The sequence below is a fragment of the Pleurodeles waltl genome, chromosome 3_1, assembly GCF_031143425.1.
Source record: "Pleurodeles waltl isolate 20211129_DDA chromosome 3_1, aPleWal1.hap1.20221129, whole genome shotgun sequence".
In the NCBI taxonomy this organism is placed as follows: Eukaryota; Metazoa; Chordata; class Amphibia; order Caudata; family Salamandridae; genus Pleurodeles; species Pleurodeles waltl.
Window position 1 is genome coordinate 1988281823 of NC_090440.1, and position 14582 is coordinate 1988296404.

General features: G+C 44.0%; 3 non-coding genes across 3 annotated transcripts; all 3 read right to left on the reverse strand.

Annotated features, from left to right (window-relative positions):
- Window positions 1–3315: 3315 nt before the first annotated feature.
- LOC138286110 (small nucleolar RNA U3) lies at window positions 3316–3533 on the reverse strand. Its single transcript, XR_011201804.1, has one exon. It is a non-coding gene; the product is annotated as a small nucleolar RNA U3 (small nucleolar RNA).
- Window positions 3534–7654: 4121 nt separating this feature from the next.
- LOC138286056 (small nucleolar RNA U3) lies at window positions 7655–7872 on the reverse strand. The gene has a single exon (XR_011201752.1). It is a non-coding gene; the product is annotated as a small nucleolar RNA U3 (small nucleolar RNA).
- Window positions 7873–11995: 4123 nt separating this feature from the next.
- On the reverse strand, window positions 11996–12213 carry LOC138286124 (small nucleolar RNA U3). Its single transcript, XR_011201818.1, has one exon. It is a non-coding gene; the product is annotated as a small nucleolar RNA U3 (small nucleolar RNA).
- Between the last annotated feature and the right edge of the window lie 2369 nt (window positions 12214–14582).

A 14582-nucleotide genomic window follows, 5' to 3' on the forward strand; every position in this document is an offset into this window, starting at 1 on the left:
CAGAGCATTAATTAGCACTCATTTGGACTACTGCAATGCCTTACACAAGGGAAAATGGGGAAAACTTGAAACAAAACGGCAGGTTCCACAGGATTTTGCAGGAAGACAGTTTTCAATCAGAATATTTGGTTCAGATTATGACCTTTCAATGTGCCGAAAGCGTGATACTGATTGCTAGTGAATGAGAAACGACCTGGTAGGTTTGCAAGTATGGAAACAAAAGGTGTAGCAAGCAACCTACCTTTACATTTTGAAAAGTTGCACCACAGATCAAATGTATGGCAATGTCTTCAATCAGTCTCCCCAAACAAAGTAACTCTCCCCCAGTTCACGTGTAAGACCCTTACAAGGCGATGGCATTCCGCAGGAACCACGGGTTACAACGGAACCTACCACTTTCAGATGAGCTCTGAATACCTGACATCAAAGAAAGCCTTCACATCAGCAACACCTTGTCCTACCAGCCGCTTTGAACATATGCAGCTTTTCCAGGCCCCATGACTTTTAGGCATCTCTGTATTATAGAAGTATCCAAAACACGGTTTATTTTTCTTGTACAGAAGATTCCGTTCACCGGGGAGTGAATCCTTGTCGGGACAATTTTGATCCTAGTATTCTTCAGAATAGGAACCGAACATTTCAGTGAATGTATCCGTCATCCAGCCCTTCCTCAAATGAAGAAAGGAACAGCCATCAACAAAAGACAGTTGTTTCATAAATACAACTCTGCCCTTCCTTTCCAGATCAGGGCTTTTCTGCAACAACTCTCTGACACTTACAAACACTGGGGCAGATTTACGATATTTGGCGCAGGGCAGCACAGCAAGTCACATTGCTGTGCCCTGTGTCAAAGAAAACGGGCAATAATGTGTTATATGTATGCAATACTGTCCTTTTCCACTGCGCTGGAGCCATTTTGACTGCCTAGAGCCAGCGCCGGCAACCTTGCACCATGGTGCAAGGTTGTCTGCGTTGTAGGCAAAATTGTTTTTGTGAAGGAAGAGGCACCTTCCTACACAAAAACAATCTTGGGAGGCTTTTCCCTTTTCCTATGCGTGCTGCAAAACGCAGCACACATAGAAAGGGGAAACAACAAAGAGAAATAAAGATATTTCTCCTCACTGACCCTCCCCTGGGGAGGGGTAAGGTGTTGGTGCATTCCCAGATTTACATGGCTCTGTAAATTTGGGGATGCGTCTAACAATATGGGTGTTGCGTTGGAACACACACTGCAAAGCCCTTGGATCGCCTCCCTAATGCAGAGTAAGCCAGCGCACCGCTTTACAATGCCTTGCCTTAATCGCTATCTACGGGACTATTCAAAGCCACGCCAAGTGGCTTTGCGTGATCTCCTAGATATGGTTAAAAGGTCTGACCGCTGTTGCGTCACTAGAAGTCACGCAACTGCAGTGCAAGCCTCTCTTAAATATGCCCCACTAGTTCCAGTTTCTTTCTTCAGAAACTTTTTATAACGCTATGCCACTCTGTTCCAGTGGCACAGGAAGATGTCACAACAGCATTTTTGCTGCCATCTGGCTTAGCTCTCAGATGGTAAGTGATACAGACTTTAAAAACTGCTGCTGTGGTCTATGCCGCTAACTAAAGTATTGCTTCAGCACGACAGGCTCAAGTTGAAGGCGAAAAACAGTCCACATCCCCTCTTCCAGCAGGCTAGAGGGTACCACAATTTAGTCTTACTTTGTTTTTTGTTTTTATATTTACTTATCTATTTATTTCATTATTTTAAAAAAGGACATTGCTGGGAAGGCAGTCGGGCTACGCTCCTGGCTCCTATAAAGCCAAGATTAGGCAAAGTTTTGAAGCACTCAACTGGCCTGCCGCCAGAGCGGAACCTTCTCCAATTCACGCTCTGCCGCCAACCCACCCACCTCGTTTCCCCGGCATTGGGGCATGTTTGAACTCCAAAATGGCGGCCTCCGGGGTTCCACACATTGCAGCTTTACCATTTTCAAGGTACAGGGATTATTCTACTGTTTAAAAGCTGCTGGCATTCCGATTTTCTTCATGAGGCTATCAATCTTGCAGTGTTCTAATATAGCATACGAGAACATTATTAGGGGCCCAAAGGGATCATTAAACGTCTTCTGTTGAGAGTTATTGACAAAAGCGAGGGGACAGGGCATTTAACTAATGTGACAGCAGAGGAACGACGCCTATGCTGACAGCTCAACATTTCGTTCAATGAGGTAAGAATGCTTTAAATTAAACAGGAAAGCCAAAAAAACGACATTTGCTAGAATATTAGACCAGATGGCTTATTCCAACCATTATTTGATTGTTGCAACTTCACTGTCCCCAATGAATCTTAAAAAATTCCAATGTCCTAAGACATCTAGCCCTTGATGTACTAGAGGTTGTGCGAGCGTTCCTGGGAAGCTGAATGATTTTCTGCTGCGCCTACAGGCTTTTATGGTAAGTAATCAGATGCAATCCTTTACGCTTACGTTACTTTGTGCTATGCGAGTCCCCGTGCAACACCTTAGCAAATGCCCAAGACGGCGTTCTTTGTCCTCATCGGTCTAAGATCCTCAACAGCCTTATACATTTTAGGACCTGTGACCAGGGTGTTACTCTTGGTTTTAGTCTAAAAAGACTAACTAGCATTAGAAAGCCCCTTTTTCCCACGTCAATTCGACAGGGCGATAAGCCACTGAGCGGCACTAATTGTGTGGAAGATGTCTAAACTCTAAAAATAGATCAAACATAGAGGCCCAGATTTATGAAACGCTTGCGTTATCACAGCGTAAGGCAACACCAGGGCATCAGTGAGGTTTACTAAACCACGCAAGGCCACCTTGCGTGGCATTGCATGTCTTAATAAATCTAGAGTAACCCATGGCAGCGCAAGTCGCTGCCTTGCGTTACTGTTTGCCGGGAAGGCGTTCCATGGGTAGGGAGTGGGTGATCTTAGGCATCCACCCATGCTCTTTCATGCATTCCCAGATTTACTAAGAGTAGTAAACCTGGGAACGCGTACGCCTTCCCAACTGAGGAGCAACAAGGAGAAATATCTTTGTTTCTCTACGTTTTATCCTCAAGTTGTCCTGCTGAGTTGCGTAAAAGGTGAGTAAATCTTCCCCTTCCCCGGGTCCATTTGAAAAGACCCTCTTTACTTAAATGTACCAAATTACGATTAGAAAGACCGTTTGAAAAGCTCAGTTTATAAAAGAAAGCCCCCAAAAAGCTCAAAAGAGGTGATTGCAAATACAAGTCAAGTGAGAATCTGGCAACCATCAAATATCCAAGAAAAGAAGTTTAAAATGCTGTACTCTCTTAAACTGAAACAAGAAGCTAACCACTCAGTTTGTGTTTCCTTCCTCCAGTTCTTCGTAAAAGAAGAGAGGAACGTTCATCAATAGCAAACAGCAGCTGCACAAATGCAACACTGCCCACTGGCTTCGCGCTCAGAAGAAAACACTACAACTCTTCCTCGTGGTTAGCGAAGACCAGACACTTTCGAACACATTTCCTCAGTTAAAAACTATAGAAATGATCCCTGAAAGTATAGTCTTGCCTGAACCACTTCCAGCTCACACAGACAGAAAAAGTGGAAACCCTTCTTACCTACAGTAAGCACCTGTTGGGCATCAAGTCAAAAAACATATAAATATATAGATAAGACCACAAAATAGCATTCAGCAGATGCGCGTGCATTTCTGTGCAAGAAAGAGTTCTCCCTAGAACTCGGGTGACACAATGCTTTAAAAATTTGCATATCAGAAATCAGCCACCAATCAAATTCAGCCTGCCTTTTCCCGGCCCTGTCTCACACACAGACACACACACACACACAGGTTACCTGTTGGCTGCTCCTGAAACAGACAGAGGACTACAGTATGAAAGTTAAAGTTCAAACAGGTAAAGAAACGGCAGCCATACTTTCCTTTCCTGCTCTCGTTTACCGCAACAAACACATTTTAACTTGTTTAAAAAGTAAGAGAAACAGTTGGTAAACTCACAAAAAAGACAGTCTACCGTTACTTCCAGAGCTTTCGGCACTGCACTAAATGACAATTATTACCATTTCAAGATGGCTACGCATTATCAGACTGCACGAAGTGGGTGAATTTTACTGGAGATCGGACAGAATCACCAGAGCGCTTACTCTGTTCAAGTAAAGCAGCACACACTTGCCCTCTGAGTTCACATCATACTGTGCTGAAAGTGTAGGTGGTGAAAACACTGGGAATTATTCTTGTTCACAGCCTTCATTTTGAAGCTCAAGCCAAGACATGGATTTCTCTGGTAGTGTCATCCTCAGATATCTTGGTGAGATGTTCAACTTCCTGACGCAAATCGATTTACATGTTAAGAGGCAGAGCATTAATTAGCACTCATTTGGACTACTGCAATGCCTTACACAAGGGAAAATGGGGAAAACTTGAAACAAAACGGCAGGTTCCACAGGATTTTGCAGGAAGACAGTTTTCAATCAGAATATTTGGTTCAGATTATGACCTTTCAATGTGCCGAAAGCGTGATACTGATTGCTAGTGAATGAGAAACGACCTGGTAGGTTTGCAAGTATGGAAACAAAAGGTGTAGCAAGCAACCTACCTTTACATTTTGAAAAGTTGCACCACAGATCAAATGTATGGCAATGTCTTCAATCAGTCTCCCCAAACAAAGTAACTCTCCCCCAGTTCACGTGTAAGACCCTTACAAGGCGATGGCATTCCGCAGGAACCACGGGTTACAACGGAACCTACCACTTTCAGATGAGCTCTGAATACCTGGACATCAAAGAAAGCCTTCACATCAGCAACACCTTGTCCTACCAGCCGCTTTGAACATATGCAGCTTTTCCAGGCCCCATGACTTTTAGGCATCTCTGTATTATAGAAGTATCCAAAACACGGTTTATTTTTCTTGTACAGAAGATTCCGTTCACCGGGGAGTGAATCCTTGTCGGGACAATTTTGATCCTAGTATTCTTCAGAATAGGAACCGAACATTTCAGTGAATGTATCCGTCATCCAGCCCTTCCTCAAATGAAGAAAGGAACAGCCATCAACAAAAGACAGTTGTTTCATAAATACAACTCTGCCCTTCCTTTCCAGATCAGGGCTTTTCTGCAACAACTCTCTGACACTTACAAACACTGGGGCAGATTTACGACATTTTGGCGCAGGGCAGCACAGCAAGTCACATTGCTGTGCCCTGTGTCAAAGAAAACGGGCAATAATGTGTTATATGTATGCAATACTGTCCTTTTCCACTGCGCTGGAGCCATTTTGACTGCCTAGAGCCAGCGCCGGCAACCTTGCACCATGGTGCAAGGTTGTCTGCGTTGTAGGCAAAATTGTTTTTGTGAAGGAAGAGGCACCTTCCTACACAAAAACAATCTTGGGAGGCTTTTCCCTTTTCCTATGCGTGCTGCAAAACGCAGCACACATAGAAAGGGGAAACAACAAAGAGAAATAAAGATATTTCTCCTCACTGACCCTCCCCTGGGGAGGGGTAAGGTGTTGGTGCATTCCCAGATTTACATGGCTCTGTAAATTTGGGGATGCGTCTAACAACATGGGTGTTGCGTTGGAACACACACTGCAAAGCCCTTGGATCGCCTCCCTAATGCAGAGTAAGCCAGCGCACCGCTTTACAATGCCTTGCCTTAATCACTATCTACGGGACTATTCAAAGCCACGCCAAGTGGCTTTGCGTGATCTCCTAGATATGGTTAAAAGGTCTGACCGCTGTTGCGTCACTAGAAGTCACGCAACTGCAGTGCAAGCCTCTCTTAAATATGCCCCACTAGTTCCAGTTTCTTTCTTCAGAAACTTTTTATAACGCTATGCCACTCTGTTCCAGTGGCACAGGAAGATGTCACAACAGCATTTTTGCTGCCATCTGGCTTAGCTCTCAGATGGTAAGTGATACAGACTTTAAAAACTGCTGCTGTGGTCTATGCCGCTAACTAAAGTATTGCTTCAGCACGACAGGCTCAAGTTGAAGGCGAAAAACAGTCCACATCCCCTCTTCCAGCAGGCTAGAGGGTACCACAATTTAGTCTTACTTTGTTTTTTGTTTTTATATTTACTTATCTATTTATTTCATTATTTTAAAAAAGGACATTGCTGGGAAGGCAGTCGGGCTACGCTCCTGGCTCCTATAAAGCCAAGATTAGGCAAAGTTTTGAAGCACTCAACTGGCCTGCCGCCAGAGCGGAACCTTCTCCAATTCACGCTCTGCCGCCAACCCACCCACCTCGTTTCCCCGGCATTGGGGCATGTTTGAACTCCAAAATGGCGGCCTCCGGGGTTCCACACATTGCAGCTTTACCATTTTCAAGGTACAGGGATTATTCTACTGTTTAAAAGCTGCTGGCATTCCGATTTTCTTCATGAGGCTATCAATCTTGCAGTGTTCTAATATAGCATACGAGAACATTATTAGGGGCCCAAAGGGATCATTAAACGTCTTCTGTTGAGAGTTATTGACAAAAGCGAGGGGACAGGGCATTTAACTAATGTGACAGCAGAGGAACGACGCCTATGCTGACAGCTCAACATTTCGTTCAATGAGGTAAGAATGCTTTAAATTAAACAGGAAAGCCAAAAAAACGACATTTGCTAGAATATTAGACCAGATGGCTTATTCCAACCATTATTTGATTGTTGCAACTTCACTGTCCCCAATGAATCTTAAAAAATTCCAATGTCCTAAGACATCTAGCCCTTGATGTACTAGAGGTTGTGCGAGCGTTCCTGGGAAGCTGAATGATTTTCTGCTGCGCCTACAGGCTTTTATGGTAAGTAATCAGATGCAATCCTTTACGCTTACGTTACTTTGTGCTATGCGAGTCCCCGTGCAACACCTTAGCAAATGCCCAAGACGGCGTTCTTTGTCCTCATCGGTCTAAGATCCTCAACAGCCTTATACATTTTAGGACCTGTGACCAGGGTGTTACTCTTGGTTTTAGTCTAAAAAGACTAACTAGCATTAGAAAGCCCCTTTTTCCCACGTCAATTCGACAGGGCGATAAGCCACTGAGCGGCACTAATTGTGTGGAAGATGTCTAAACTCTAAAAATAGATCAAACATAGAGGCCCAGATTTATGAAACGCTTGCGTTATCACAGCGTAAGGCAACACCAGGGCATCAGTGAGGTTTACTAAACCACGCAAGGCCACCTTGCGTGGCATTGCATGTCTTAATAAATCTAGAGTAACCCATGGCAGCGCAAGTCGCTGCCTTGCGTTACTGTTTGCCGGGAAGGCGTTCCATGGGTAGGGAGTGGGTGATCTTAGGCATCCACCCATGCTCTTTCATGCATTCCCAGATTTACTAAGAGTAGTAAACCTGGGAACGCGTACGCCTTCCCAACTGAGGAGCAACAAGGAGAAATATCTTTGTTTCTCTACGTTTTATCCTCAAGTTGTCCTGCTGAGTTGCGTAAAAGGTGAGTAAATCTTCCCCTTCCCCGGGTCCATTTGAAAAGACCCTCTTTACTTAAATGTACCAAATTACGATTAGAAAGACCGTTTGAAAAGCTCAGTTTATAAAAGAAAGCCCCCAAAAAGCTCAAAAGAGGTGATTGCAAATACAAGTCAAGTGAGAATCTGGCAACCATCAAATATCCAAGAAAAGAAGTTTAAAATGCTGTACTCTCTTAAACTGAAACAAGAAGCTAACCACTCAGTTTGTGTTTCCTTCCTCCAGTTCTTCGTAAAAGAAGAGAGGAACGTTCATCAATAGCAGACAGCAGCTGCACAAATGCAACACTGTCCACTGGCTTCGCGCTCAGAAGAAAACACTACAACTCTTCCTCGTGGTTAGCGAAGACCAGACACTTTCGAACACATTTCCTCAGTTAAAAACTATAGAAATGATCCCTGAAAGTATAGTCTTGCCTGAACCACTTCCAGCTCACACAGGCAGAAAAAGTGGAAACCCTTCTTACCTACAGTAAGCACCTGTTGGGCATCAAGTCAAAAAACATATAAATATATAGATAAGACCACAAAATAGCATTCAGCAGATGCGCGTGCATTTCTGTGCAAGAAAGAGTTCTCCCTAGAACTCGGGTGACACAATGCTTTAAAAATTTGCATATCAGAAATCAGCCACCAATCAAATTCAGCCTGCCTTTTCCCGGCCCTGTCTCACACACAGACACACACACACACACACACAGGTTACCTGTTGGCTGCTCCTGAAACAGACAGAGGACTACAGTATGAAAGTTAAAGTTCAAACAGGTAAAGAAACGGCAGCCATACTTTCCTTTCCTGCTCTCGTTTACCGCAACAAACACATTTTAACTTGTTTAAAAAGTAAGAGAAACAGTTGGTAAACTCACAAAAAAGACAGTCTACCGTTACTTCCAGAGCTTTCGGCACTGCACTAAATGACAATTATTACCATTTCAAGATGGCTACGCATTATCAGACTGCACGAAGTGGGTGAATTTTACTGGAGATCGGACAGAATCACCAGAGCGCTTACTCTGTTCAAGTAAAGCAGCACACACTTGCCCTCTGAGTTCACATCATACTGTGCTGAAAGTGTAGGTGGTGAAAACACTGGGAATTATTCTTGTTCACAGCCTTCATTTTGAAGCTCAAGCCAAGACATGGATTTCTCTGGTAGTTTCATCCTCAGATATCTTGGTGAGATGTTCAACTTCCTGACGCAAATCGATTTACATGTTAAGAGGCAGAGCATTAATTAGCACTCATTTGGACTACTGCAATGCCTTACACAAGGGAAAATGGGGAAAACTTGAAACAAAACGGCAGGTTCCACAGGATTTTGCAGGAAGACAGTTTTCAATCAGAATATTTGGTTCAGATTATGACCTTTCAATGTGCCGAAAGCGTGATACTGATTGCTAGTGAATGAGAAACGACCTGGTAGGTTTGCAAGTATGGAAACAAAAGGTGTAGCAAGCAACCTACCTTTACATTTTGAAAAGTTGCACCACAGATCAAATGTATGGCAATGTCTTCAATCAGTCTCCCCAAACAAAGTAACTCTCCCCCAGTTCACGTGTAAGACCCTTACAAGGCGATGGCATTCCGCAGGAACCACGGGTTACAACGGAACCTACCACTTTCAGATGAGCTCTGAATACCTGACATCAAAGAAAGCCTTCACATCAGCAACACCTTGTCCTACCAGCCGCTTTGAACATATGCAGCTTTTCCAGGCCCCATGACTTTTAGGCATCTCTGTATTATAGAAGTATCCAAAACACGGTTTATTTTTCTTGTACAGAAGATTCCGTTCACCGGGGAGTGAATCCTTGTCGGGACAATTTTGATCCTAGTATTCTTCAGAATAGGAACCGAACATTTCAGTGAATGTATCCGTCATCCAGCCCTTCCTCAAATGAAGAAAGGAACAGCCATCAACAAAAGACAGTTGTTTCATAAATACAACTCTGCCCTTCCTTTCCAGATCAGGGCTTTTCTGCAACAACTCTCTGACACTTACAAACACTGGGGCAGATTTACGATATTTGGCGCAGGGCAGCACAGCAAGTCACATTGCTGTGCCCTGTGTCAAAGAAAACGGGCAATAATGTGTTATATGTATGCAATACTGTCCTTTTCCACTGCGCTGGAGCCATTTTGACTGCCTAGAGCCAGCGCCGGCAACCTTGCACCATGGTGCAAGGTTGTCTGCGTTGTAGGCAAAATTGTTTTTGTGAAGGAAGAGGCACCTTCCTACACAAAAACAATCTTGGGAGGCTTTTCCCTTTTCCTATGCGTGCTGCAAAACGCAGCACACATAGAAAGGGGAAACAACAAAGAGAAATAAAGATATTTCTCCTCACTGACCCTCCCCTGGGGAGGGGTAAGGTGTTGGTGCATTCCCAGATTTACATGGCTCTGTAAATTTGGGGATGCGTCTAACAATATGGGTGTTGCGTTGGAACACACACTGCAAAGCCCTTGGATCGCCTCCCTAATGCAGAGTAAGCCAGCGCACCGCTTTACAATGCCTTGCCTTAATCGCTATCTACGGGACTATTCAAAGCCACGCCAAGTGGCTTTGCGTGATCTCCTAGATATGGTTAAAAGGTCTGACCGCTGTTGCGTCACTAGAAGTCACGCAACTGCAGTGCAAGCCTCTCTTAAATATGCCCCACTAGTTCCAGTTTCTTTCTTCAGAAACTTTTTATAACGCTATGCCACTCTGTTCCAGTGGCACAGGAAGATGTCACAACAGCATTTTTGCTGCCATCTGGCTTAGCTCTCAGATGGTAAGTGATACAGACTTTAAAAACTGCTGCTGTGGTCTATGCCGCTAACTAAAGTATTGCTTCAGCACGACAGGCTCAAGTTGAAGGCGAAAAACAGTCCACATCCCCTCTTCCAGCAGGCTAGAGGGTACCACAATTTAGTCTTACTTTGTTTTTTGTTTTTATATTTACTTATCTATTTATTTCATTATTTTAAAAAAGGACATTGCTGGGAAGGCAGTCGGGCTACGCTCCTGGCTCCTATAAAGCCAAGATTAGGCAAAGTTTTGAAGCACTCAACTGGCCTGCCGCCAGAGCGGAACCTTCTCCAATTCACGCTCTGCCGCCAACCCACCCACCTCGTTTCCCCGGCATTGGGGCATGTTTGAACTCCAAAATGGCGGCCTCCGGGGTTCCACACATTGCAGCTTTACCATTTTCAAGGTACAGGGATTATTCTACTGTTTAAAAGCTGCTGGCATTCCGATTTTCTTCATGAGGCTATCAATCTTGCAGTGTTCTAATATAGCATACGAGAACATTATTAGGGGCCCAAAGGGATCATTAAACGTCTTCTGTTGAGAGTTATTGACAAAAGCGAGGGGACAGGGCATTTAACTAATGTGACAGCAGAGGAACGACGCCTATGCTGACAGCTCAACATTTCGTTCAATGAGGTAAGAATGCTTTAAATTAAACAGGAAAGCCAAAAAAACGACATTTGCTAGAATATTAGACCAGATGGCTTATTCCAACCATTATTTGATTGTTGCAACTTCACTGTCCCCAATGAATCTTAAAAAATTCCAATGTCCTAAGACATCTAGCCCTTGATGTACTAGAGGTTGTGCGAGCGTTCCTGGGAAGCTGAATGATTTTCTGCTGCGCCTACAGGCTTTTATGGTAAGTAATCAGATGCAATCCTTTACGCTTACGTTACTTTGTGCTATGCGAGTCCCCGTGCAACACCTTAGCAAATGCCCAAGACGGCGTTCTTTGTCCTCATCGGTCTAAGATCCTCAACAGCCTTATACATTTTAGGACCTGTGACCAGGGTGTTACTCTTGGTTTTAGTCTAAAAAGACTAACTAGCATTAGAAAGCCCCTTTTTCCCACGTCAATTCGACAGGGCGATAAGCCACTGAGCGGCACTAATTGTGTGGAAGATGTCTAAACTCTAAAAATAGATCAAACATAGAGGCCCAGATTTATGAAACGCTTGCGTTATCACAGCGTAAGGCAACACCAGGGCATCAGTGAGGTTTACTAAACCACGCAAGGCCACCTTGCGTGGCATTGCATGTCTTAATAAATCTAGAGTAACCCATGGCAGCGCAAGTCGCTGCCTTGCGTTACTGTTTGCCGGGAAGGCGTTCCATGGGTAGGGAGTGGGTGATCTTAGGCATCCACCCATGCTCTTTCATGCATTCCCAGATTTACTAAGAGTAGTAAACCTGGGAACGCGTACGCCTTCCCAACTGAGGAGCAACAAGGAGAAATATCTTTGTTTCTCTACGTTTTATCCTCAAGTTGTCCTGCTGAGTTGCGTAAAAGGTGAGTAAATCTTCCCCTTCCCCGGGTCCATTTGAAAAGACCCTCTTTACTTAAATGTACCAAATTACGATTAGAAAGACCGTTTGAAAAGCTCAGTTTATAAAAGAAAGCCCCCAAAAAGCTCAAAAGAGGTGATTGCAAATACAAGTCAAGTGAGAATCTGGCAACCATCAAATATCCAAGAAAAGAAGTTTAAAATGCTGTACTCTCTTAAACTGAAACAAGAAGCTAACCACTCAGTTTGTGTTTCCTTCCTCCAGTTCTTCGTAAAAGAAGAGAGGAACGTTCATCAATAGCAGACAGCAGCTGCACAAATGCAACACTGCCCACTGGCTTCGCGCTCAGAAGAAAACACTACAACTCTTCCTCGTGGTTAGCGAAGACCAGACACTTTCGAACACATTTCCTCAGTTAAAAACTATAGAAATGATCCCTGAAAGTATAGTCTTGCCTGAACCACTTCCAGCTCACACAGACAGAAAAAGTGGAAACCCTTCTTACCTACAGTAAGCACCTGTTGGGCATCAAGTCAAAAAACATATAAATATATAGATAAGACCACAAAATAGCATTCAGCAGATGCGCGTGCATTTCTGTGCAAGAAAGAGTTCTCCCTAGAACTCGGGTGACACAATGCTTTAAAAATTTGCATATCAGAAATCAGCCACCAATCAAATTCAGCCTGCCTTTTCCCGGCCCTGTCTCACACACAGACACACACACACACACAGGTTACCTGTTGGCTGCTCCTGAAACAGACAGAGGACTACAGTATGAAAGTTAAAGTTCAAACAGGTAAAGAAACGGCAGCCATACTTTCCTTTCCTGCTCTCGTTTACCGCAACAAACACATTTTAACTTGTTTAAAAAGTAAGAGAAACAGTTGGTAAACTCACAAAAAAGACAGTCTACCGTTACTTCCAGAGCTTTCGGCACTGCACTAAATGACAATTATTACCATTTCAAGATGGCTACGCATTATCAGACTGCACGAAGTGGGTGCATTTTACTGGAGATCGGACAGAATCACCAGAGCGCTTACTCTGTTCAAGTAAAGCAGCACACACTTGCCCTCTGAGTTCACATCATACTGTGCTGAAAGTGTAGGTGGTGAAAACACTGGGAATTATTCTTGTTCACAGCCTTCATTTTGAAGCTCAAGCCAAGACATGGATTTCTCTGGTAGTGTCATCCTCAGATATCTTGGTGAGATGTTCAACTTCCTGACGCAAATCGATTTACATGTTAAGAGGCAGAGCATTAATTAGCACTCATTTGGACTACTGCAATGCCTTACACAAGGGAAAATGGGGAAAACTTGAAACAAAACGGCAGGTTCCACAGGATTTTGCAGGAAGACAGTTTTCAATCAGAATATTTGGTTCAGATTATGACCTTTCAATGTGCCGAAAGCGTGATACTGATTGCTAGTGAATGAGAAACGACCTGGTAGGTTTGCAAGTATGGAAACAAAAGGTGTAGCAAGCAACCTACCTTTACATTTTGAAAAGTTGCACCACAGATCAAATGTATGGCAATGTCTTCAATCAGTCTCCCCAAACAAAGTAACTCTCACCCAGTTCACGTGTAAGACCCTTACAAGGCGATGGCATTCCGCAGGAACCACGGGTTACAACGGAACCTACCACTTTCAGATGAGCTCTGAATACCTGGACATCAAAGAAAGCCTTCACATCAGCAACACCTTGTCCTACCAGCCGCTTTGAACATATGCAGCTTTTCCAGGCCCCATGACTTTTAGGCATCTCTGTATTATAGAAGTATCCAAAACACGGTTTATTTTTCTTGTACAGAAGATTCCGTTCACCGGGGAGTGAATCCTTGTCGGGCCAATTTTGATCCTAGTATTCTTCAGAATAGGAACCGAACATTTCAGTGAATGTATCCGTCATCCAGCCTTTCCTCAAATGAAGAAAGGAACAGCCATCAACAAAAGACAGTTGTTTCATAAATACAACTCTGCCCTTCCTTTCCAGATCAGGGCTTTTCTGCAACAACTCTCTGACACTTACAAACACTGGGGCAGATTTACGAAATTTTGGCGCAGGGCAGCACAGCAAGTCACATTGCTGTGCCCTGTGTCAAAGAAAACGGGCAATAATGTGTTATATGTATGCAATACTGTCCTTTTCCACTGCGCTGGAGCCATTTTGACTGCCTAGAGCCAGCGCCGGCAACCTTGCACCATGGTGCAAGGTTGTCTGCGTTGTAGGCAAAATTGTTTTTGTGAAGGAAGAGGCACCTTCCTACACAAAAACAATCTTGGGAGGCTTTTCCCTTTTCCTATGCGTGCTGCAAAACGCAGCACACATAGAAAGGGGAAACAACAAAGAGAAATAAAGATATTTCTCCTCACTGACCCTCCCCTGGGGAGGGGTAAGGTGTTGGTGCATTCCCAGATTTACATGGCTCTGTAAATTTGGGGATGCGTCTAACAACATGGGTGTTGCGTTGGAACACACACTGCAAAGCCCTTGGATCGCCTCCCTAATGCAGAGTAAGCCAGCGCACCGCTTTACAATGCCTTGCCTTAATCACTATCTACGGGACTATTCAAAGCCACGCCAAGTGGCTTTGCGTGATCTCCTAGATATGGTTAAAAGGTCTGACCGCTGTTGCGTCACTAGAAGTCACGCAACTGCAGTGCAAGCCTCTCTTAAATATGCCCCACTAGTTCCAGTTTCTTTCTTCAGAAACTTTTTATAACGCTATGCCACTCTGTTCCAGTGGCACAGGAAGATGTCACAACAGCATTTTTGCTGCCATCTGGCTTAGCTCTCAGATGGTAAGTGATACA